At 41.1% G+C, this 24997-nt stretch overlaps 1 protein-coding gene across 4 annotated transcripts in view; it reads right to left on the minus strand.

Annotated features, from left to right (window-relative positions):
• Positions 1-24997, minus strand: part of LOC132384415 (gastrula zinc finger protein XlCGF57.1-like) — a 67999-nt gene that overhangs the window by 40983 nt on the left and 2019 nt on the right. The window lies entirely within an intron of this gene.

The raw sequence follows: 24997 nt of genomic DNA on the forward strand, positions 1-24997 counted from the left end.
CATAGGGAAGATGCCAACAAAATAGAGAGAGTACAGAGAAGATTTACTAGAATGTTACCTGGGTTTCAGCACCTAAATTACAGTGAAAGGTTGAACAAGTTAGGTCTTTATTCTTTGGAGCGTAGAAGGTTGAGGGGGGACTTGATAAAGGTATTTAAAATTATGAGGGGGATAGATAAAGTTGACGTTGATAGGCTTTTTCCATTGAGAGTAGCGGAGATTGAAACAAGAGGACATGAGTTGAGACTTAGGGGGCAAAATTTTAAGTGTAACATGAGGCCAGTAGAAGTGGTAGAGGCAGGTTCGCTATTGTCATTTAAAGCAAAATTGGATCGTATATGGACAATGGAGGGTTATGGGCTGAGTGCGGGTCAGTGGGATTGGGCAAGTGTAAGCATTCGGCACGGAACTAGAAGGGCCGAGATGGCCTGTTTCCGTGATGTAATTGTTATATGGTTATAACTCAGTGAGATTTGATTAGTGATGATCATCTTTGCAGCTCGGTAGGTCGAATGTAAAGAGGCAGTACACTGTTACATGCAAAACCCTGAACGGTGTTGATGATCAGAGGGATCTTAGACTCCAAGTTCGTCATTCCCTGAAAGAGACTGCTCAGATTGATCGGGTGGTTAAGAAGGCAAATGGCGTGCTTGCCTTTATTAGTTGAAGCATTGAGTTCAAAAGTCGGGAAGTTGTGTTGCTGCTTTATAAAAGTAGTTAGACCACGTCTGGAGTGTTTGATATAGTTCTGGTCGCCCCCATTCTCGGAAGGATGTCTGGGCTTTGGAGAGGGTGCAGAAGAGGTTTACCAGGATATCGCCTGGATTAGAAGGCATGAACTTTAACGAGAGGTTGGACAAACTTGTGTTGTTTTCTCCAGAGCGGCGCAGGCTGGGGTGAGACTGGATGGACGTTTATAAGATTACTAGATGGATAGTGTTACGTACTCGTGACACATGACAGTGGAGCCCTTGTCATGTGACTGGGGTTGAAGCTGTACTGGACTTGAGGTGATGGTCTTGTGATGGTGGTGACGTCATTTTCCCACCAGTAGAGATCATCTGACGGGTTTTTTTTACAGGTTATAAAAGGTAGACCCCACCCTGTGAGGAGGGGCTGGATTTGCCGGGTTGACTTCATGCCACTGCGTGTTTTAAGAGATGACGCAGTTTAGTTGAAGGATGAAGTTTTTATTTAATGCCTAAAGTTTAAAAGGTCATTGTCAGCAGGTTCTTTATGATTCTGTTAGTTCGAGGAAATTAGAGAGTGAAGATTCGAAGTTGGACGTTAAAGATCGAGGAGAATCGCTTTCTACGGTGAAACGGGGGCGACCTTTGTTTGATCCTTATTTGGAAGGATTTCGTTGACTATCTTTGTGTTAATCCCTAGGTTTATCCAGAAAGGATTGAAGGTAGTGGAGAAGGAAAGGTCAGTGCCTTTAAGCCGTTCTGTTTCGTGAATTCTTCGTGGGAAGTTCGACGTCGGGGATCGAAGCAAGCGACGTGAAAGAGAACCTAACTCGTCTTATAAAGTCTCTCCTTTTAAATGGAATGTGAGCATATCGAACTTTTGGCAATACCACTTTAAAGAACTGTTTTGGAATATCACTTTACGAACTGTTTGGGCTTCCGCTCAGCAGCTGTTTCCGGTTACGGTAGTGTTTGTTTACTTTCGGGGGGTTTGTTTTCTGTGTTTAATAAACGTGTTGTTTGTTATAAGAAACCCTTGCCGAACTCATATATTTATTGTTGCCTGAATACGTAACATTAAATATGGGGGCTGCGTCTGGATTGAAACTTTTGAGTTTGAATGCTTGCTGACTTTTAAATCGGTGTTTTGGAAACGGGGATTACTCGGTTCTTTTGTTTGGCTTGTTGTGGTATTCGGCAGCAATGAATATTGATGAGTTTCTGGCTTCGCCAGCTGCGGAGGTGTTGGCGAAGGCGAAAAAAACTGAGGTGTTTGAGATATCTAGTAGATTGCGACTTAAAGGTATTTTGCAGACTACTTCTAAGGCTGTGATACAGAGAAAAATCGCGTCACACTATGTGGATTCGGGTGTTTTTGATGAATCGATTTTAGAGTCGTTTCCAATAAGTAATCTGGAGATGCAGTTGCAAATCGAACAAATGAAATTGGAGAGGTGTAAATTGGAGGCGGAACAAAAGCAGAGAGAATTTGCATATGCAATGGAGGAATTAAGGACTGGAAATCAGTCTTCTGGTTCTAAAAAAACGTTTGTTGCTAGTCAAGAAATTAAATTGGTCCCTCCATTTAGTGAAACAGAAGTGGAAAGGTATTTTCAACATTTTGAAACTATTGCTTGGATGTCAGAGTGGCCGAAAGATAAATGGTCAGTGTTGTTACAGAGTGTAATTAAAGGCAAAGCACAACAAGTTTACACAACTTTAACAGCTGCGCAAGCACTTGATTATGATATTGTAAAGAGGCATATCTTAAACGCATATGAGTTAGTCCCAGAAGCATATAGGGAAAGATTCCAAGAGGAAGAGAGCGACTAGGGAGAGTCAGCGGGACAGACTGAGGAAGGATGGGAGGAGAGAGGCGGAGGCGAGAAACAGGGAGAGGACAGAGGTGGAGTCGACAGGGAGAGGAAAGATTAGCGGGAAATGAGATGGAGGTCACTGCGAAATAAACGAGGAGTGAAGACAGGGCAAAAAGAGGCGTGGGGAGAGAGTGACGGAGGAGAGTGGGGAGGACATAGTAGAGTGGAAGAGATGGGGGAGTTAAGCTGGTATAAAAACCAGGCAGACAGACGGGTGAGATAAACGAGGGAAAGAGGTTTGATATCTCTCTGCATGAGAGAAGCACGACAGGAATCGGTAAGTGCCACTTATTGTAACTGGAGATGGATGGAAATCTCAGGAATCATCCATAAAATTTTCTTTGAGATCAATGATGTGTCTATCTATCTATCTATCTATCTAGCTGAGTGTACAATCTTTGGGGTTCATTGCCCCGGAGAGTGTTAAGGCCAGCTGGCTGGGCATATTTGAGGTAGATAAAAATAATAATTTAAGTTACCAGGTGGAATGGGCACAGGAGAATAGATCAGCCACAATCATAAGACACAGCAGGAAAATTCCTGCTCATTTATGTTCTAAATTAAGGTCACTCTATTCTAAAGTTGGTCCCCCTGATCCTGGATCTTCACTGTAGGAAACACCCTCTCGACATCCACTCCATCTGTGTCATCTAGTCCTGAACTCCCCCACCATAGGAAACATCGTCTCCACATCCACTCTGGTGCTAGACTCCCCCTCTCTAGAAACTAGCCTCTGCACATCCAATTTATCTCGGCTTTGCAGTATTCGAGAACAACACCCACGCACCCCGCCTCGTTAATCTAAACTCCAGCGGGAATAGGCCTAGAGACACCTTGCCGAACCATTTTTCTGCCTAGTCCCACTGACCTGCACCTGGCCCATATCCCTCCATACACCTTTCATCCAAGTTTTTCTTATCTGGCAGCTCATTCCCACCACTCTCTGTGTGAAGAAGCCCCCCCCCCGCCAATGTTCACTTTAAACTTTTCCTCCTTAACCCATGTCCTCTGTTTTTTTTTCTTCCCCAGCTTCAGTGGAAAAATCCTGCTTGCATTCACCCTATCTAGACCCATCATAATTTTATATACCTCTATCAAGTCTCTCCTCATTCTTCTAAGCTCCGAGGAATAAAGTCCTAACCTATTCAACCTTTCTCGGTAACTCAGTTTCTCAAGTAACGACAACATCCTTGTAAACCTTCTCTGCACTCTTTCAACCTTAATATCCTTCCTGTAATTCGGTGACCAAAACTGCACACAATGCTCCAAACTGAGCCTCGTCAATGCCTTATACAACCTCACCATAAGATTCCAACTCTTATACTCAATACTTTGATTTATAAAGGCCAATGTACCAAAAGCACTCTTTCCTATCCTATCTACCTGTGACGCCACTTTCAGGGAATTTTATATCTGTATTCCTAGATTCCTCCTCAGTGCCCTACCATTTACCTTGTATGTTCTACCTTGGTCTGTCCTTCCAAAGTACAATACCTCACACTTGTCAGTATTAATCTCCATCTGCCATTTTTCAGCCGATTTTTCCAGCTGGTTCAGATCACTCTGCAAGCTTTGAAAACCTTCCTCACTATCCACTACACGTCCAATCTTTGTCTCATCAGCAAATTTACTGAACCAATTTAGCACATTATCATCCAGATCATTGATATAGATGACAAATAACAATGGAACAAGCACTGATCCCCGTGGCATATCACTAGTCACAGGCCTCCACTCAGAGAAGCAATCCTCCACTACCACTCTCTGGCTTCTCCCACTGAGCCAATGTCTAATCCAATTTGCCACTTCACCATGTATACCTGGTGACATGTATTCCTAAGTAACCTCCCATGCGGGACGTTGTCAGAGGCCTTCCTGAAGTCCATGTAGACAACATCCACTGCCTTCCCTTCATCCACTTTCCTTGTAACCTCCTCGAAAAATAGTAAAAGATTTGTTAAACATGACCTACCACGCACAAAGCCGTGCTGACTTTCCCTAATAAGTCCTTGTCTATCTAAATACTAGTAGATCCTATCCAATAATCCTTCCAATAATTTACCCACTACGAACGTCAAATTTACCGGCCTATAATTTCCTGGATTACTTTTAGAGCCTTTTTTAAACAAAGGGACAACATGAGCTATGCTCCAATCCTCTGGCACCCGTAGATACTGACATTTTAAAAATTCCTGCCAGGGTCCCTGTAATTTCAACACTAGTCTCCTCAAGGTCCGAGGGAATACCCTGTCAGGTTCTGGGGATTTATCTACACTGAATTTGCCTCAAGATAGCAAGCACCTCCATCTCTATATATTGATCTAGAAAACTTCCCTGAACACATTTTACAAAATTTAATCCATCTAGACCTTTAACAGTATGGGTGTCCCATTCAATATGTGGAAAATTAAAATCCCCTAATATCACAACTTTTAATATTACTGGATAAACAACAGGAACAACTCCTTCAATCGATAAAACATTTCCCAACACACGTTCCTTGACCAGTGGAGCACCTCACCACAGGCATTGTTTGTATCATCAGTCAGACAACCGAAATATTTCCTCTATCAATCAGCTTCAAAATATTGCTACTCTATCATTCGTTGCCACGCTCCGCTGCTGATTCCCTTCTCCTCATCATACGTTCTTACCCTGACCATCGTCCAGAGCCCCAAACTCTGCCCTGCGCAGACCTGCCTCTGGTTTCTGACCCTGCTTGAACATTCAACTAATGGTTTCCCATTCCACTTTCAGTGGTGGACAGTGGTGCTTTCAGCAATCCTTTAGAAACAGAGAAAATGACCTATAATGTAGAAATAAGTCACGAATCAGGATGTTAACTCCCAATATCATTCCTCCTCAGCCCAGAGATTAGAGGGGCAAAGAACCTCTTAGACAGAACTACAGGCAGCTCAACATCTTCAGTCTGCAGAAAATTCTAGGGAAACCTCTTCACCCACAGAGTGGTGACTGCTTGGAACTCATCACCACAGGGAGAGCAAGAGATGAACAACAGGGGAGGATTTAAAAGGACTGTCGTGGAATTGAATCACTGGCATGGTTCAGCTGGCCTGAGTTGACTCTCCACTGTATACAGTGTGTTATAAATTCATTAAGTATCAGAGACAAAGTTCAAAATAGAACTGATTTATTTGTTTCCGATGCAGAATACTAAACTCCAGTCCCATTAAAGGTGAATATGCAGCAGAAGAAACTCCTCCCATGCCCAGTGACCAGGGTGCAGAACTGGGTGTGGTGAGCAGCAGCGATAATTGCAGAGTTCAGCACTGATAGTCACTCTAAAAATCACATTCAGCAATGGTGATGGACAAATATCCAGCATGCAGCTTATTGAAACTTTCTTACCAGTGTGAACCTGGTAGTGTGTCATAAGTATAATATGCTGTAAGGTTTCACTGCTAATGTAATGGCCTCTCTGTAATGTTTCACTGCTGAGGTAATTGTTTCTCTGCAGCAGCAATGTTTAGGTTACAACTAGAGATAACAGGGTTTTGGAATGCAGATCGATGCAATGACAGAAATGTTTTGCTTCCTTGTGAGTCTGGACGAGACATTTTCACGGTCTTTTGCCAGGGAGAGATGAGAAGACGCGAATGAAGAGAGTGGGCCCTTTTTCTTTGTTTTCTGTAATAACCCTATATTCAATGTAAGAATTATAAATCTTAATCACTTAATCACATATTGTGTACTGTTTGTTTTTTCAAGGTAAGCATTGCGCAGCATCCAGATAACTGACATTACTTAAATTTGGCTGGGCTGGGGGCTATCACCCCCTATACAAACATCCGACTTATAGACAACTCGTACTTATGAATGGACCGGCACAAAGTCTATTGTATTAAAAATTCATCAGCTCGAGGAAGGAGAATGCCATCTGCCATTTTAAATCGAATCACGTTGCTGTTAACACTGTGTTGAGTGTGTAACTTTGATTTGGCTTAAATTGTTCTTAGTATGATTCACCTTGACCTCCCCCCACTTTTCTAGTCAGGACTGCCCCCACTTGGCCCATTTAACCTGTCTCAGTGCGGGTGGACCTTAGAACCTGGGGCAGCTTAGGACCCACTGCCCGCAGCTGCTTCTGAAACTGCAGTGTTTCCGTTCCATTGATGGATGTGCTAAACAAGTTAAAATTATGGATTGGTAATTCCCATTTCGTGCTTATTTCACTTTCCACACAATTACATTTACAGGGACTTTACCGTGTGTGTAACCATGCCTCCAAAGCATAAAACCGATGCAAGAGCTGGTGATACATCAAGGAAAAGGAAAATTATCATAATTGAAAAGAAAGTGGAAATAATAAAGCAATCGGAAAGAGGTGAAACACCATCGGTCTTTGCAAAAGAATAAAGCTACAGCCCTGCCCTGATGAAAGCTATAATTATGACTACACAATGCAGGGGTTTAATTATTGAAATGGAAAGGCTATTGATAATTTGGCTAGATGATCAAAATCAGCGTAATTTGCCTATTAGACAGTGCAAGAAAAGGCTGGAATCCTTTTCAATTATTTAAAAGCTGTACGTGCACTAAGTGAAGGCGATTGTGATGAAGAACTTGTTACAAATAAGGGTTGGTACAATCGTTTCAAGGTAAGGGCAAATTTACATGATATTAAAGTAGAAGGTGAAGCAGCGAGTTCTGATGTAACTTCTGCTAGTAATTTTCCTAAAATGTTGAAAAAAATTATTGAGAAGGGAGGTTATTTGCCAGACCAAATATTTAATGTAAACGAGACTGGATTATGCCTGAAAGGACCTACATTTTGAAAGAGGAGAAAAGTGCACCAGGTCAAAAGGCATCGAAGGATAGGCCAACCTGTTCCAACTTACATACAATTCTGACTTAAAGACAGACTTAGTAACAGATCTCGTTCGTAACCCGGGGACTGCTGGTATTAAGCTGCTAGCCGAAGTGAGAGTTACATAAGGTTGGATGACTGAGTGAATTGCTTCCCACATTCACAGCAGGTGAACGGCCTCTCCCCAGTGTGAATTCAATGATGCATATTTGGTTGATTTGGCAGAGAGAATCTCTTCCCAATGTCTGAGAAGGAGCTTGGCTTCTACCCAGTGTGAACTCGCTGGTGTCTCTGTAGGGTGGATGACCGAGTGAATCCCTTCCCACAGCCTGAGCAGGTGAAAGGCCTCTCTCTGGTGTGAACTGACTGATGTACCTTCAGTTGAGATGATGAAGAGAATCCTTTCCCACAGTCTGAGCAGGTGAATGGCCTCTCTCCAGTGTGAACTCGCTGATGTACTTTCAGATGAGATGACGAAGCGAATCCCTTCCCAGTCTGAGCAGGTGAATGGTCTCTCTCCAGTGTGAACTCGCTGATGTCCTTTCAGATGAGATGACTGAGTGAATCCCTTCCCACAGTCTGAGCAGGTGAAAGGCCTCTTTCCAGTGTGAACCCACTGATGTACCTTCAGGTGAGATGATGATGTGAATCCCTTCCCACAGCCTGAGCAGGTGAATGGACACTCTCCAGTGTGAACTGACTGGTGTCTCAGTAGGTGATATGGCAAAGTGAATCCTTTTCCACAGTCTGAGCAGGTGAATGGCCTCTCTCCAGTGTGAACTGACTGATGTAACTTCAGTTGAGATGATGAAGGGAATCCCTTCCCACAGTCTGAGTAGGTGAATGGCCTCTCTTTAGTGTGAACTCGCTGATGCACCTTCAGATGAGATGACTGAGTGAATCCTTTCCCACAGTCTGAGCAGGTAAATGGCCTCTCTCCAATGTGATTGCATTGAGGTACCTTCAGTTGATATGACAAAGTATATCCATTCCCACAGTCTGACCAGGTGAATGGCCACTCTCTGGTATGAACCCGATTATGTACCTTCAGTTGAGATGACGAAGCGAATCCCTTCCCACAGTCTGAGCAGGTGAACGGCCTCTCTCCAATGTGATCTCGCTGATGTACCTTCAGTTGAGATGACGAAGTAAATCCTTTCCCACAGTCTGAGCAGGTGAACGGCCTCTCTCCAGTGTGAACTCGCTGATGTACCTTCAGTTGAGATGACCAAGTGAATCCTTTCCCACAGTCTGAGCAGGTGAATGGCCTCTCTCCAGTGTGAACTCGCTGATGTACCTTCAGTTGAGATGACCGAGAGAATCCCTTCCCACAAACTGAGCAGGTGAATGGCCACTCTCCGGTGTGAACTGACTGGTGTCTCAGTAGATGATATGACAAAGTGAATCCCTTTCCACAGTATGAGCACGTGAATGGCCTCTTTCCAGTGTGAACTGACTGGTGTACCTTCAGTCGGGATGAGCAAGTGAATCCCTTCCCACAGTCCGAGCAGGTGAACAGTTTCTCCACATTGTGAATTTGCTGGTGTGCCATTTGGGTGGATGACCAAGTGAATTCCTTCCCGTAGTCTGAGCAGGTGAGCAGCCTCTGTCCTGTGTAGAATTCGGGTGTGCCAGTCAGTCAGATGATAGAGTGAATCCCTCGCCACAGTCTGAGCCGGAAGGATGGTCGAATGTATTCCATGCTCCGCTTGTTAAATACTTGGATACAGACAGCAAAACTGGCGTTTTGAGTGCCAGATTCCCGTGCACAAATTCCTTGTCATTTCTAACCTGTAAAAAGATTTACAAGATCCATCAATGTGTGTAGGGCAACATTTCAGATGAGATCACTTGAGATTTCAAGTTGCGATCTGGCATCACACTGTTACAGTGAAGTTTCACTCAAGTTGGAGAGAGAAATCATCTTCTAAATGGGCACAGTACTGGTATCTGGAATGACCATCAAATTCTCTGATGCTCTCTATAAGAATGGGGCATTTCTGCCATCCCCAATCTGTGACCTGGCTCAGTTTGACTGTCTGCATTGGTATTATTCTCTGTTCCCACTGAGCTGCCCTGGGTTTCTGGCCCCACAGTAACTGAAACACTCTCACGCAAATAGCCAGCAGTGCATTACATGGGCCAACCACTCTCTGTGTAAAAAACATCCCCTCGGTACCTTAAAACTATGCCCCCTCATCTTAGCCACTTCAGCCCTGGGAAAAACCTGTGGCTATCCACATAATCAATGCCCCTCATAATATTGTACACCTAAAAAGGCTCTAAACATAAACAAGGACTTGTACATTCCCTTTGAGGATTTGTTAGGATGATACAAAATTATGAGGGTATAGATAGTGTAAATGCAAGCAGGTTTAGCCACTGAGGGTGGGTGGGATGACAACCAGAGTTCATGGGTAAGTGGGGAAGGTGAAAATTTAATGGGATCATGTGGAAAAGCTCTTTACTGAAATGGTCGTGAGAGTGTGGAATGAGATGCTAGTACAAGTGATGAATATGAGCTCGGTTTCACCATTTCAAAGAAGTTTGGATGGGAGCCTGGATGGTAGGGGTATAGAGGGCGATGGTCCCAGTGCAGTTAGTTGCATTAGACAGCTTAGGTGTTTTTTCAGCATTGACTCGATGGGCCAAATAGCCCAGATCATCAGTCCAGATTGGAGGCAGCATCTTCAACACCATCACATTGAGCACGGGGCCCCTCAGGGCTGTGTGCTCAGTCCATTGTTATTCACTCTGCTGACCCACGACTGTGCTGCAAGTCACAGCTCAAACCACATCATCAAATTCGCCGATGACACGACCGTATTGGGTCTTATCAGCAAGCACGATGAGTCAACTTATGAAGAGGAAGTGCAGCGGCTAACGGACTAGTGCAGAGCCAACAACCTGTCTCTGAACGTGAACTAAACAAAAGAGATAGATAACATGAGGAAATCTGCAGATGCTGGAAATTCAAGCAACACACACAAAATGCTGGTGGAACGCAGCAGGTCGGGCAGCATCTATAGGGAGAAGCGCTGTCGATGTTACGGGCCGAGACCCTTTGTGTGTGTTACTTAAAAGAGATGGTTGACGACTTCAGGAGGACACGGAGTGATCACTCCCCACTGATCACTCACCTGGTCCCTCAACACCAGCGCCATAGCAAAGAAAGCCCAGCAGTGTCTGTACTTTCTGCGAAGGCTGAGGAAAGTCCATCTCCCACCTCCCATCCTCATATTCTACAGGGGTTGTATTGAGAGTATCCTGGGCAGCTGCAACACTGCCTGGTTTGGAAATTGCACCATCTCATATCGCAAGACCCTGCAGTGGATAGTGAGGTCAGCTGAGAAGATCATCGGGGTCTCTCTTCCCACCATTACGGACATTTACACTACACACTGCATCTGCAAAGCAAACAGCATTATGAAGGACCCCATGCACCCCTCATACAAACACTTCTCCCTCCTGCCGTCTGGCAAAAGCCACTGAAGCATTCGGGCTCTCATGACCAGACTATGTAACAGTTTCTTCCCCCAAGCTATCAGACTCCTCAATACCCGGAGCCTGGACTGAATCCTTACTACACTATTGTCTTGTTTATTATTTATTGTAATGCCTGCACTGTTTGCAGTCCTGGGTAGGTCTATAGTCTAGTGTAGCTTTTTTTTCCTGTGTTATTTTTTTACATGGTCCAGTCTAGATTTTGTACTGTTTCATGTAACACCATGGTCCTGAAAACTTTTGTCTAATTTTTACTGTGTACGGTACCAGCAGCTATAGTCAAAATGACAATAAAAAGTGACTTGACTTGACTTTTTCTGTACTGAACTTCTCCATGTGTCTGTGACTGAGAAGCTGGACAAACTTGTTTGGAAGGGAAAAGGTAGGAGTGACAACAGAGCAGCAAAGGCTGGAGTTTCTGGGAGCAATTCGGGGGCTGAGTGATCAATACATCCCAATGAAGTGGAAGCATTGGAAAGACAGGAGGACACAACCGTGGCTGAAATGAGAAGCCAAAGCCAAAGAGAGGGCAAGCAAAAGAGCAAAAGCTATTGGGAAGCTTTTAGAAACCTACAGAAGACAATTAAAAAAAAGTCAGATGAGCTCAGTGCGTGGAATCATGATATTATAGTCATTAATGAGTCTTGGTAGCACCCAACAGTCTGAGGCGTTTAGAGGAACAACATATCCAGGGCCTCAATATCTCTTAAAAACCCAGGTTCCCTGCACCAGTTACCATTCCACTTTTATTTTGTCAGGCACATACAAACTCTACACCCTCAAAATTTCACTTCTGAAGGCCTCCCACTTACCAAGTACTCCTCTGCCAGAAAACAGCCTGTCCTAAAGCACACTTGTCAGATCCTTTCTGATACCATCAAAATTGACCTTTCTCCAATTGAGAATCTCATCCCATGGTCCAAACCTCTCTTTTCCCATATTTACTTTGAATCTCATGGCATTATGATCACTAATTTCTGTCACCAGCCCTGGATCATTTCCTAACAGTCCTGGATCACTTCTATGTCAGGAATTCTACGTACTGTTTAAGGGCACATTTGACAAACTCTACCCCATCTATTCCTTTTACAGTATGGCAGTCCCAGTCAATATATGGAAAGTTAAAATCACCTACTGAATCAACTTTTGTTTCTTGGCATGGTCTGCGATCTCTCTACAAATTTGTTCCTCAAATCTCTAAGACAAATGTGAGCAACCAAGTGTCAATAATGGCTGCAATATCATAATTCCCTGTCCTGAGCTCATCTGGCTTTCCTACGATGCTTCTTGCATTGTGATATACACAGCTCAGCACATTCATTGCACCATGCTCAACCATTTGATTACTGACTCTGTCTAAGACCTGAACAACATCTGACCGGTGTCAAGAAAACAAACTCTCCCTTATTATCACAAAAACAAAGGAGCTGATTGTGGACGACAGGAGGATTGGAGACAGGCTAACCCATATTGACATCAAGATATCAATGGATCTGGGGTTGAGAGGGTGAACAGCTTTAAGTTCCTTGGCATAAACATCACCAAGGATCTCACATTGTCTGTATGTACCAGCTGTGTAGTGGAAAGAGCACAGCAGTACCTCTTTCACCTCAGATGGTTTAAGATGTTCAGGATGGGGCCCCAAATCCTGAGGACTATCTACAGGGACACAACTGAGAGCATCCTGACTGGCTGCATCACTGCCTGGTATGGGAACTGTACTTCACTTAATCGCAAGAAACTGCAGCGAGTGGTGCAGACAGCCCAGTGCTTCTGCAGATGTGAACTTTCCACTATTCATTACATTTATGCAGACAGGTGTGTAAAAAGGGCCCAAAGAATATCAGGGACGAAATTCACCACAACTACAAACTGTTCCTGCTGCTACCTTCCAGAAAATGGTACCACAGCAAAAGGACCAGAACATCATCTTCTAGCAGGCCATCAGACTGATTAATTCATGCTGATACAATTGCATTTCGATGTTATATTCGTTGTCCTATGTACAAACTATCTGTTATAAATAACTATAAATTGGGGAGACTCCACCTACAGTCTAATGGAGTGACTCACAGATTTGTGTGGCTCCAATTAATTCTTCCTTTTCCCCAGTTTAAACTTGGAATTTTTAACTTTTACTTGTCGGATCTTAGTGGGGAATGGTTGTTACTATGTCACAATCTTTAAGAAGTGGAAAGCAGCTTCCTGAATCCAGCAATGGAAAGGGGAAAAAAAATCAGAGGAAACACAGACTTGGGTCGAGAATCTAGAATATTCACTGATGGGCCTCGACAAGAAAATTGACAACAACATGATAAAACTTGATGCTACATCTTCTGAAATGAAGTCGATACGAGAGTTTTCATTTTGTGCTGGAAAATATTACTTCCCTGAATTCTGAACTTAAAGAAGTGAAGCGCAAAATAGCGGATATTTCAGCTCACTTGGAAAACTCTCAACATAAGGTTATTGATTTGGAAGCAAGATCCCGATGGAATAATATTCATATTGTTGGATTGAAGGAAGGATCTGAGAGTGGAGATTTATTAGACTATTTTGCTAACATGTTTCAATCTCTGTTTCCGGATATTTTACCTCAACCTCCCAACATCGAAAGAGCACAGAGTATTTTCAATTCGAAATCTCAGGACCCGAATAAACCAAGGTCAGTTTTGGTCTGCTTCCTTCATTTTAAAGTTAAAGACCAAATCATAAAATATGCAAGAAAAAAAAATTTTATATTTAAAGGTTCCGAGATTCGTTTTTATGAAGATTATCCACGGGAAGTTATGGACCTCTGGTCTAAATTTGTTCCAACCATGAAGATAGCTTATGATAAGGGAATATTCCCATCACTTCAATATCCAGCCCGATTAAAATTATTTCCCAAAGCTTTGGCTCCGCGTGTTTTTCTGGACCCCAAAGAGGCATTGGATTATGTTAACACTATTCCTGTTGTAGCCGAGGTTTGAATGGTTTTAGATCTGCTGAATAATTATTATTTCAGAAAGAAGATGTAATAGTGGCCAAAGGAACTGGGGAAATGGATGAAATGGATGGATAAGGAAATTTATATTAGGCAAGAAACAGTGTTGGATAGACTGTTGGGTCTGAAGGCTGCTAAGTCCCTGGGACCTGATGGTCTGCATCCCAGGGCACTTAAGGAGGTGGCTCTAGAAATCGTGGATGCATTGGTAATCATTTCCAATGTTCGATAGATTCAGGATCAGTTCCTGCAGATTGGAGGGTGGCTAATGTTGTCCCACTTTTTAAGAAAGGAGGGAAAGAAAAAGCAGGCAATTATAGACCGGTTAGCCTGATGTCAGTGGTGGGAAAGATGCTGGAGTCAAATATAAAAGAGGAAATTACGACACATTTGGATAGCAGTAGAAGGATCAGTCCAAGTCAGCATGGATTTACGAAGGGAAAATCATGCTTGACTAATCTTTTGGAGTTTTTTGAGGATGTAACTATGAAAGCATACAGAGAGCCAGTGGATGTAGTGTACCTGGACTTTCAGAAAGCCTTTGATAAAGCCCCACATAGGAGTTTAGAGGGCAAAATTACTAATGGTATCGCGTCAGATTACTGACATGGATTGTAAGTTGGCTGACAGGAAACAAAGAGTAGTGATTAACGGGTCCCTTTCAGAATGGCAGGCTGTGCCCAGTGGGGTACCACAAGGTTTGGTGCTGGGACCGCAGCTATTTACAATATACATTAATGATTTAGATGAAGGTATTAAAAGTAACATTAGCAAATTTGCTGATGACACAAAGCTGGGTGGCAGTGTGAAATGTCAGGAGGATGTTATGAGAATGCAGGGTGACTTGGACAGGCTAGGTGAGTGGGCGAATATATGGCAGATGCAGTTTAATGTGGATAAATGTGAGGTTATCCACTTTGATGGCAAGAACAGGAAGGCAGATTACTATCTAAATGGAGTCAAGTTAGGAAAAAGGGAAGTGCACCGAGATCTAGGTGTTCTTATACATCAGTCAATGAAAGCAAGCATGCAAGTACAGCAGGCAGTGAAGAAAGCTAATGGCATGCTGGCCTTTATAACAGGGGGAATTGAGTATATGAGTAAAGAGGTCCTTCTACAGCTGTACAGGACCCTGGTGAGACCCCACCTGGAGTATTGTGTGCAGTTCTGGTCTCCAAATTTGAGGAAGGACATTCTTGCTATTGAGTGAGTACAGCGTAGGTTTACAAGGTTAATTCCCGCAATGGCGGGACTGTCATATGTTGAAAGATCGGAGCAACTGGGCTTGTCTACACCGGAATTTAGAAGGATGAGAGGTGATCTGATTGAAACATATAAGATTATTAAGGGATTGGACATGCTGGAGGCAGGAAGCATGTTCCTGCTGATGGGTGAGTCCAGAACTAGAGGCCACAGTTTAAGAATAAGGGGTAGGCCATTTAGAACGGAGATGCTGAAAAACTTTTTCACCCAGAGAGTGGTGGATAAGTGGAATGCTCTGCCCCAGAAGGCAGTGGAGGCCAAGTCTCTGGATGCTTTCAAGAGAGAGTTAGATAGAGCTCTTATGGATAGCAGGGTCAAGGGACATGGGGAGAGGGCAGGAACGGGGTACTGATTGTGTATGATCAGCAATGATGACAGTGAATTGCTGTGCTGGTTAGAAGGGCCGAATGGCCTACTCCTGCACCTACTGTTCATAAGATTAGCTTTGAAGATTTCTGATTTGCTTAAGATGTCCTTTGATCAATCGACCATTTAAAGAAGATGTGAACTTTTTGATGTGAATGATGAAAGAGTTTCCCGAAATCTGTTTGGTCTACTGAGTGAATTAACACAATGGACAGATTGTTTGATTATTTGTTTTTTTCCTTCTTATCATTAATTCAGTGATAGTTTCCATAGTTCATAAAGACCTTTTCTGATATATACTTAGTTGGCAGTGCTTAGTAGAGAGATAATTAGTTTTTACTAAAAGCAGTTTTTCATTGAGCATGTCAGTTAAATGGAAAATGGTGCTGATTTTTCTTCACTAGAGATTACATAGGCATTTTTCTCTTTGTTTAATTTTATTGTTTTGGTGTCTTTGGAGATTGTTTCTGCATTCACCAGCATGATTTTTAATGATTAAGTATAAACATTTTTGTTTCTCTGAACTTTCATGCTGGATATGGGGAGCCAGATGTTGTGGAGAAATACTGCACAGTGCAGGCCCTTTGGCCCATGATGCTCTGCTTACCTTTCAATCTACTTCATAATTAATCTAATGCTTCCGTCCTGTAGAGAATTCCATTTGTCTTTCATTAGGAGCCTATCTCGGAGTCTCTTAAATGTCCTTATTGTGTCTACCTCTATGACTACTCATGGCAGATCTTTCCACACACCCACTAGTCTATGAAAAAAAGTCTCTGAGATCCCTATACTTTCCTCTGATCACAGTAAGATTATGCCCTCTTGTATTAGCCATTTCAGCTGGGAATCTGTTCCATGTTTTAATGATTACTCAGCCTCACCAGTGTTCAATTTCCCAGCACAATAATACCCTGTAAAGCAATGGAAGGCATCAAAGTAAATTGATATTTACATTGCAGATATATCAGTTAGAAGCAAGGGCTGTAAGTGGGTATAAGAAGCAGTTAACATGACTTGATAGGGTGGTGTTTAGCTTTGTAGTGTTTGGCTTTTTATATTTAGCAAAATATTTTTTTTCTTCTGCAGGGCTTTTCTATTATAGGGCCATATGTTTTCTTTTGTAATGGGGGGAGGAATTAAGGAAAGCTTTTTAAAACCATTCTTATAAAATGGGCAGCTTGCGAAGTCTCTCTCTTTTTTACTCTATGGGGATGCATTTCAGCTTTTTTTGCTGAATTTCGGGCTTTTGGTCTGTTGGGAGGATTGTGATTAGTTTTGATTCATACGATTAACTGTAAGATTAAGTTTAGTTTTCTTTTTTGTAATTTTTTTTCCCATTATGGAGCTCCGGAGCATGCATGCTTTGTACACGGTTATACTTATCACAGCCAGTTTTGATTAGCCCGCGCTGGTGTGCATGTATTTATGTGTTATATAAAATAATTTTTTATGGTAACTAAACAGATAAACGTTATAAGTTAGAATCTTCCTATTAAGCGAAAGGAGACTTTCAAAATCATTAATTGATTCCAACCTGATATAATTTTTGCTCAAGAAATGCAAACCAAAACCGGAGATCAAAATAGATGTTTTAAAATATGAATGGGCCTTCAATTTCATACTTATCAAAATAAAACAAAGGGTGTATGTATTTTTATTAAATCTAATATTTTATTTATCCAAGAAGATCTCTCGGATCATGCGCCTTTGAGCATAGCTTTTGAATTGAATGATGTCGTTATTGCAAATTTGCCTTGGCATTTTCCAGAAAATTTATTACAAAGTCCAGACTTTGTCAAATTTATTGAGACTCAGATAAAAGATTTTTTTTAATAATATGGGAGATGTGTTGAAATTAATGGTAGATTTATAATTGTTAAAGGAAGAATTTGTAATTGAAAAAATGTTCTGGTTAAACTATATGGACCTAATGCAGATGATCTTTTTTTAAAAAATGTATTTGATTTATTTCCAGATTTAAATGAATATATGTTGTAAATGTTGGTGTTGATACAACTTTTGTTTATATCCTTTGATTGACAAGAGTTCAACCAATCAGCAGCTTCTGAGTTTTTCTGCATCACTTATTAACTCTTTTTTTAATTGATTTTGGCCTGGTTAAAATTTGGAGACATTTACATCCTAATGTTTATTCTTTTTTTCCAAATGTTCACAAAAAAAATTCCAGAATCGATTACTTTATAGCTGATCCCCGATTTTTGTCCGAAGTCCATAATGAGAATATGATGCTATAGCTCTCTCGGATCATGCGCCTTTGAGCATAGCTTTTGAATTGAATGATGTCGTTATTGCAAATTTGCCTTGGCATTTTCCAGAAAATTTATTACAAAGTCCAGACTTTGTCAAATTTATTGAGACTCAGATAAAAGATTTTTTTTAATAATATGGGAGATGTGTTGAAATTGATTATATGGGATACATTTAAAGCATATTTGCGTGGTCAGATAATCTGCTATTCAGCTAAGCTTAAGAAACAGACAAAAACAGTTAGTTAGGATTTCCAAACAAATTAAAGACGAATAATATTTATGCAATTTCTCCTAACATTGATTTATTCAAACAAAGAATTGAACTCCAATCACAATATAATTCATTATTAACTTATATTATTGAAATAAATTTGTTTTAAAGCAGCTAGAGCTAAAAGACAAATTTTAAAAATTCATAAGATGGTAGTTTAGCATGCAATTATGAAGATATTAATAAAATTGTATAAGACTTTTATATTGAACTTTATAAATTTCAGTTTCCAGTTGATTCTTCTAAAATGAATATGTTTTTACTAAAGATCGATTTTCCTTGAATTTCTGTTGAAGATCAACAAACTCTTGATACTCCTACTACTGAAAGTGAAATACAGAAAACTATTTTTGCAATGCAATCTGGTAAAGCTCCTAGACTGGATGGTTAATCTGTAGGATTTTATAAAAAATTTGAAAAATTGCTCTCTTCATATATGTTGGAAATGCTTAAAGATTCATTTTTCATAGGAGAGATACCTCCTACATTTTATGAAGCTTCTATTTCTTTAATTCTTAATAAAGATAAAGACTCTACTGACTGTGCTTCATCTAGACCTATTTCATTATTAAGTGTGGATGATAAAATTCTCTCAAAAATAATGGCCAATCGGCTGGAGAATAACCAGCTAAAATTATATCTCAAGACCAAACAGGTTTTGTAAAAGGCTGTTATTCCTTCTCTAATGTTCGGAGACTGTTCAATGTTATATATTCATCCTTTTCTAAGACTCCCCAATGTGTTGTCTCTCGATGCTGAAAAGGCATTTGACAGAGTTGAATGGAAATACTTATTTAATGTTTTAGAGAAATTCGACTTTGGTATTAATTTTAATAAGTGGAATAGAATGATATATAAAAGCCCTATTGCTACTGTTATTTCTAATAATTGCAGATCTTTTTTCTGACTCTTGTGGGGTATGAGACATGGATGTCTGTTAAGTCCATTATTTAATTTGGTGCTGGAACCCTTGCTATTGCACCATGAAGCTAAAGATATTCATGGAATTCTCTTAAATGGAACTGTTCATAAGATCTCCCTTTATGCTATAGATCTCTTAGTTTATATTTTGAATTGTGAAGAATTTATTCCTAGTTTATCAAAACTACTAAATGATTTTAGAAAGTTTTCGAAACATAAACTAAACCTTCATAAAAGTGAATTATTTCCTGTAAATTATTCTGCTTTTATGTATGATGACGTTCCTTTTAGAGTTACAGACATTTAAATATTCAGGTATTATTATTACTAAAAATCATAAAGACATTTATAAAGCTAATTTGGTTCCTTTAGTGGATTTTATGAAGGAATTATTTTGCAGTTGGAATCCACTTGCAATTTCACTAGCCGGCCAAATTCATGTAGTTAAAATGATGATTTTACCAAGATTTTTATATGCATTTCAAAATAACTGTATTTTTTAACTAAAAAGTTTTTTGATCAGGTTGACACTATTATTTCATCTTTTGTTTGGAATAATAACAGACCAAGAATTGGTAAATATAATTTACAAGAATCAAAAGAAGATGGAGGTCTTCCTTTGTCTAATTTAAGAATGTATTATTGAGCTGTTAATATAAGTTACATGTGTTTTTGGTTATATTGGGCTGATAGAAATGAACGACCACCTTGGCCTGATTTGGAATTGAATGCCGTGAAACAGTTTCTCTTAACCTCATTATTACGAGATTTTCTACCTGCACAACTGGCCAAGATTACTACTTTAAATTTATACTCTGTGATTAAGCAGTCATTAGGAATTTGGTTCCAGTTTTGTAATTTTCTTAATCTCAAAAAAATTTAAACTTTTTGGTTTAATTTATCAAAATTATTTACTTAAACCTTCATTAAGTGATCCTACCTTTCTTGTTTGGGGAATAAAGGAGTTTATTCTTTCACGGATCTGTTCCAAGATGGCTGATTTATGTCTTTTGAGAAATTAGTAACTAAATACTCTCTCTCGTAATCACACTTCCTGCAATATCTTCAAGTCAGACACTTCTTACAAAAATAATTAAGTAATTGTCCATATATACAGGATTATGACCTGTTAGATATTATTTTAAAAATGAGTCCTTTAGTGAAGAGTTTTATTGGGAAAATATTTAATTTATTGTTACAACAGCACAATTGCCCTTCAGTTAAGATTAGGCAAGATTGGGACAGAGAGCTTAACATGACCTTGATAACAGAAGATTGGTTGGAGATTTTGAAGTTGGTTAACGCTTCTTCAATTTGTGCCAGTCACTCTTTAATTCAGTTTAAAATTGCACATCATTACTATTTGACAAAGGAGAGACTGTCTTAAATGTTTCCTAATGTTGACAGTCAGTGTGATAAATGTAAATCTGAGACAGCCACATTGACACATATGTTTTGGTCGTGTTCTGTACTGAAACATTTTTGGAAGTCTATTGTTTCAACAATTTCTAAAGTTTTAAAAAATAATTTACAACCTAATAAATTGACAGTTCTATTTGGTATAATCCCTCAATATTTCTCCATCAGACCAATATGTAATTGCATTTGTTACATTATTGGCCAGAAGGGCTATTTTGTTGAAATGAAAAAATGTTCCTGCTCCAACTTTGATACAATGGTTTTCTCAGGTGATGCTATGTCTTAGTTTGGAGAAAATCAGAAGTCAAACTTCAAATCCTTCAACTTGATTTTGACAAAGCTGGGGTTCATTCGTCTGCTACTATCATCTGATTTGAGTTAATTAATATTGCTTCCTTCTGATTTTTCTTTAAATGGACTTGAGTTGGCGGATTGCTGTTGTTTTATTATAAAAGCTCGTATGATGGAACTCCGGGGTTGCGCTTCCAATGGGTTTTTCCTGTGTTTTTTTGGGGTTTTTTCAGTTAGTTAGTTGGTAGGGGTTCCTTTTCTTCCCTTCTTCTTTCTTTCAAAAAATATTCTTCATATTTTATTTTTGCTTTTTGTTATTGATATATTGCTTAGCTTTGTTAATCAGTTATTTGCTAATTTAATTCTTTATTGTACATAATGACATATTGCCTTAATATATATTTTTTGTTGATCTTCAATATAATTAATAAAAAAGATTTTTAAATGAAATTAAATTACAAATATCACTCCACTTTTAATTGAGCAGGAGGCTTTGTGCTGGGTAAATTACATAGAGAACATGGGTCAATTGCAGTCAATTGATACAAGTGGGCCAGGAGCAGCCCTACACAATATATGTGAGAGTTTTCCAGACAAGGAAAAAGATTTGCGAATGTTGCACAGAATAAGTAATTGGGGAACAAAATGTGGCCACTGGGGGGTGTGGGGGGAAACTGGGATATTACCTCATGTGAGCAAGCAATAAATTAGATATGTAAAAAGAACCGTAGAAAGAAGTGGAAATTGTTGAAATGGGATTGGAAAGATAAGGCAGATGCAAAGTGGAACAGTATGCTATTAGCAAGTTGGAGGAATAATGCATGTGACAAAGGGATAGAGGTAGGTCCTGCAGAAGGAATGCCAAAGATTGGGAGACACTAAAAGCATGAAAGCATGAGAGCATGAATGAGTGGATGGGTGCCGAAAATGAGAGCAGGAAAAACAATGTAAGCAAACGAAGGCCGGCCTAGATAGGAGAGAATGGCAGGAACATCAGTCTGAAGTTCAAACTGATAGGGAAACAAGGGATCCCAAACCCATGTTTGGCATACCGACCCTGTTTGAGGACAGTGACAATGATGAGGAGTGGGCACCTACCGTACTTCCTCCACTTTACCAGGAGCCAAGTGCACCCAGTGCTCCTGAACCACAATCCTCCCAGTGCTCTGATACGGTGGCCACTCGGGTGAAACAGTGGTGCAGGGAATGGGATGTCCCTATACACTGAGATCCAGAAAGGGAATACCGAGGATTATTCCGAGACAGGGTGGGAAGAATCCAATGAAACCCCAGAGTTAATGGCTCCACAAAGACAGTTGCCCTCCTGAATGCTGCCCAATCCATGAACAGGAAGAATGTCAGTCCACAGTGATTCCTGTGTATGCAACCTGGAAGCTTCAGGAGTTGATAGTGATTGTGAATCAGACCGCAGATATAAAAGATAAACCAGCACAGTTTGCTCAGTATGTCTGCAGTATTACACAAATGTTTAACACATGGCTTGATGCAGCCAAGAATGGCCAAAAGGCCTAATTCTGTGCTGTAATGTTCTATGGTTCTACGGTTCTTTGACCCTACTGAGGAACTGAGCAAAGCCAATATTTTGTACTCCTCGACGGACAGATGTTCCCAGTCACGGTGTTTGGAGAGGTTAACGGAATAGAGGGCAGTGCGTTACTGGCCGAAATTCTGGATTTCCTTTGGTGACAGACAGGACTGGTGGTTCCTCATACCACTGTTAGGGTTTGCCCTGGATTCAAGCCAAAGAGCCTCAGGTTCCTTGCTTGTACCTTGATGAAACAAGCCTCCAGCACCAAGGGAGACTGGCAAGACTTGGCCGCAGGCCAACTCCGATATTGGAAGGAGTCTGAAGTGAAGGCAGGACATCTGGAAAGACATTCTTTTGATATTGACCATGGCGTTGTACCCCAGCTCTGTGCAATTTCAGGCCATGAAGTCGGCTGCACCAACTGCCCCCCTGTCCGGATCACTGTGAAAGAAGGACAGACTCTCCCATCCATTCTGTAATATCCCCTCAAGCCCAAGGCAACGTTTTATGAGGATGGAAGTTCCTTTGTGGATCCAGCAGGGAAATTATATTCTGGCTATGCGATAGTGATGGACAATCAAGTAAGTCCCTTTTGGGACTCAATGAAGTAAGCAGGTCTCTTTTGAAGCAGGTGTCTCCGCCCAGAAGGCTCTGACTTGTGCCTGTATCCTAGCAACAGACTAAAGTGCGAACGTTTACACAGGCTCCCGTTATGCTTTTGGAATTGTAAATGACTACGGGGTTCTTTGGGAACATGGGGATTTCTGAATTCCTCTGGCCAACCTATTAGTAATGTCACGTTTGTAAACAACTTACTCACTGCTCTACAGCAACCTCAAGTTTTGGCTATTATTAAATGTGTGGCCCACACCCACATGACCGACTGGGTCACTAAAGGCAATGCTTTAGCAGATAAGACAGCGAGAAGTGAGGCACAATCCCGGTAGTTTTAGTCCCCTCAGGCTCCTGTCAAGCAACCTTCTGTGATTTAAGCAGAACAGATTTGCCAGACATGTGGGAGGTACGTACGTCAGGGGGACGCTTCTGAGGAGGAGTGCAAATTGTGGTCCCAGATGGGGTGCCAGAAAGACCCCAATCTAGGTCTTTGGATCACCCCAGCGGGACAGGTTTGTGTTCCTACAAAGTTTTTACCAAAATTGGCCAATTATATACATAATTGTACACAACTGGGAAAGGAGGGAATGGGTGGTAACCTGTACCTTGCACACCAGGTATGACTCCCTTGACAGGTGGACCTTTATCCTGTCTACAAGTTTATTTTATTGAATTGCCTGGAGTACATTGCTATAGATACAGCTTAGTTATTTTAGACGTGTTTAGTAGATGATTTGAAGCTATTCCAATGACCACTAATACGGCTATGACTGTTGTGAAGGTATTATTATGGGAAATAATTCCCAGGTACAGCCTGCCAGAGATGCTGAGCTCTGACAATGGCCCACACTGCTGGTGAAAGTGAACAAAGAGGTATGTAACAAACTAGCTATCAGGCAATAATTCTACTGTGTACACCACCCGCGGGCTGCCATAGTGGAAACAGCCAATGGCACTCTGAAGATTAAATTGGCCAAATGAACAGCGGAGACAGGATTCACCTGGCAAGCACAATTCCACATGAGGATTACCCCACAGGGGAAAACAGGGTTGTCACCAGCTGAAATCATTTATGGACAGCCCATGAGGACACCCTGGGGACCTAAAACTTGTGCACCATTGCTCCCAGAAAGTCTACCGGCAAAATCAGATATGCATACCCTAGGGGAAGAGATGGGGAAACATATATGCCAACTAACCAAGATTTTTGAAGCATTACATTTACAGGTATGACAGGCGTACAAGGAAAAGAACAACCCTGCAGAGTGGAGTGACTATCCCCTCAAAGAACCTGGGAATTTTGTCCTGACCAAAAACTGGGATTGAGGGAAACTCAGGCCCCAGTGGAGAGGACCATATCAGGTGTTACTGACCACTCTTATGGCTATGAAACTGAAGGGGCAATTTCTTTGGATACATTGAACAGACTGAAGAAGTGTTACTGAAGTTAACTGAGTAGAAGGACTCTCTCTGACTGAAGGAAAATGTTTTGGTTGATAGTGGTGTTCGTGTTTATGTCTTTGAAAGGGCTCACACCAGAATCCGGGGGCCCCCATGTTAACACCTTTCTGTCTCTCTGACTCACTGATGCCAAGCAGGTAGAACTAGGGGCCTGCTGGGTTTGTGTCAAAATTCTGCAGCATGGTAAAACTATGATTCCAATGTCAGTCACCCCGCTCAACCAGAGTGGGGAACTCTCAGCCTGGGCTTTCTCAAATAACACCCAGGGAAGAGAGATAAGGAACTGTGGTTCAGTCAGAGTATGCTGGGAAACATGAATCATAGCCATAGTTGCAGGTGCCCAGCAGTGGAGAGGAATAACTGAGACTGAGTGATTTTGGATGATCACTTTTCTCTCCTATGGAGTTTCCAGGAATTCACAAGAGATAATCAATTTGGCTACAGCATTTGAGGAGCTGGCCTTAATACTGCAGGGGCACTGACAGAAACATAGGTCCAAGTAACAGAAATATCCACTGAAATGATTGCAATCCGGCAAACAGTTGTACAGAATTCTATGGCTTTAGATTTTATCCTCACTGAGAAAGGGGGAACCTGTGCTATTAGTGACACAGAATGCTGCACCTATATCCCCGATGAGTCTACCAACATTACATCCCTCTCTGAGCACACTGCCAAGGAGATTGA

The sequence above is a fragment of the Hypanus sabinus genome, chromosome 32, assembly GCF_030144855.1.
Source record: "Hypanus sabinus isolate sHypSab1 chromosome 32, sHypSab1.hap1, whole genome shotgun sequence".
Classification (NCBI taxonomy): Eukaryota; Metazoa; Chordata; class Chondrichthyes; order Myliobatiformes; family Dasyatidae; genus Hypanus; species Hypanus sabinus.